We start from the raw sequence: 2,281 nt of genomic DNA, 5'->3' as shown, positions 1-2,281 counted from the left end.
TTAGAATATTGCGACAATGGGCAGTAAACGTAGAAATGGTCAATAATTTATTCGAACGTCTTTTGAGATCATAGCGCACGTCATCTGAATAAAATCTCTTTACATATTTAGACGGTGTTGTAACATAGACACTATACTTCACTAGCGGTACTGGCATATTTTGGCAGACATTTTAGAGTATTCTGACATTATTCTATCATCATAAATGAGAAACGTAGTTAATTTGAACGTCTATTATCTCTTACTTCAAGAATTGTACTCACATTTAACACTTATTGCTGCCGTCTGTTCGCGAAGAGAAGCAACAGAGACAATCGGCAACCTGGGAAGTTCCGCAGAAAATTTAACGTAATAGTCATGCTACACAGCCACGTAATACTAATTCGTTAACAGCATTCTCTAAATTAGTTTTCTTTTTTAACTATTTATGAAGAATTCATTACATGTTCGTTCTGTTATTCCAAAGCAAATAATATTTAGCTTCGAGCGAAATTTACCGCTGTAACGTACAATCCAATCAGTAAACTATTGTTTCACGTCAGCAATGAATAGTGTTGACAGTATTTTCGTCATTTTATGCAATTCGTATGGTACCTTAAGTGTGTGACGTATGTTTTCATAATTAATTTAGTTTGTTTGGATACTTTTGAGGGCAGCTAAGGTGCAACTTCATTTTGCTTAGCTCTTTTCATTATAGCAACAGTTAAAATAATAGGCACTGGTTGGAGGAGAGAGGAAACAGGTAATATATTAGACAAGGCGACTTCACGCAGTCGTACGTAAACGTCAGGGAAAAAACGCAGCTTGGCGCCATTTTAACGCATTACATAAATATTACACTCTGCATGACTGGAGGGGATGGGAGGGAGCGTATATGTACAAAGCAACATTGAGATACTTTTTTTAAATTTATCTATTGAAACTACATTCTGATTGAATGCACTGTTTTAATACATCACTATGATTAGCTGGTAACGTGGTGAGTGGTGGTGTAATCTGTATATATGAGGTAATTCCACGTTATTGTATTCCTTGTTAGGGTGTAGGTAGATATTGGGATTTAAATTTCCCACAAGCACATTTGGGCTATATGCGCCACACTGGCGTGTTTCATTAGTTGTTTCAGTTGAATACTGTCCTATGGTTGCCAGGATATAAGGAGGAGCGGATGGTATGAGTTTCCCACAAGGGCAACAGGATTAGTTCTGCCATCTTCGAGTTTTAATCGGAACTTTCATTTTTAATACACCACTGTGACTGGTTGGAGACAGGCAGATGTGGAGGGGAGTGGGTGGGGAGAAGCGAAAGAGTATCTGGTTCGCCACTAATAATGGTGATGAAATCCCTGATAAGAGGGATGACGACACTGATAAGTGTGTTGCCGGCCGGTGTCGCCGAGCCGTTCTAGGCCCTTCGGTCTGGAACCGCGCTACCTCTACGGTCGCAGGTTCGAGTCCTGCCTCGGGCATGGATGTGAGTGATGTCCTTAAGTTAGTTACGTTTAAGTAGTTCTAAGTCCACGGGGACTGGTGACCTCAGATGTTAGGTCCCAAAGGGGTCAGAGCCATTTGAACCATTTGATATGTGTCATCATATCACTAATTAGCATGAACTCTCATGATACAGATGTCGACCACGAGATTCTAGAATGTAAATTCCATATCTGATAGAACTCTGTGTATTGTTTTCTCATTCACACTTGCTTTTGGATTGGAAACAGGAAAAGATGGACCATCTAGTGTATACTTAATGTTGGTATCGTTGGCAATCTAACTACTAAAAAACTGAGCCAAGAAAACACCATTATTTCTATATCAGTCCTATACTCAGGGAATGAGCGTTATGGGCAAAAGTAAGAACCCACAATGCCTTCCTGAGAAAGTTCATAGTGTTGGTGGTTTGTAGTGGCCTCCTCCCACTTGTTATGATATGTGACACATGTATCTGTGTCGTGTAGATGACTGTGATGAATGTTGTGAGACGAAGGGGGAAGGTGAAACCTGGTGCCGGCCCATAACCTACTGCTCTCCAATAGCAACAAGGGGACAGCTGATCTTAAAGTTTGCATTTGACAGACAGTTCACCGTCAACAATGTCCCATTCCTTCGCGCCATCGGACACTGTAGACTGGTTTGGAATTTAATCCACAACACAGGCGCCAAGTCTGATAACAAGGTACCGTATGTCACCAACTCTCCTCTTGACAGATAAATACTGGCGGTGAATACTCGTTTTCCTTTCACCACCAGGATTCGAATCAGTTACCACTAGCAGAGGTGTG

Source organism: Schistocerca gregaria, chromosome X, assembly GCF_023897955.1.
Source record: "Schistocerca gregaria isolate iqSchGreg1 chromosome X, iqSchGreg1.2, whole genome shotgun sequence".
NCBI classification, from domain to species: Eukaryota; Metazoa; Arthropoda; class Insecta; order Orthoptera; family Acrididae; genus Schistocerca; species Schistocerca gregaria.
Note: the sequence above shows the minus strand (reverse complement) of the source record.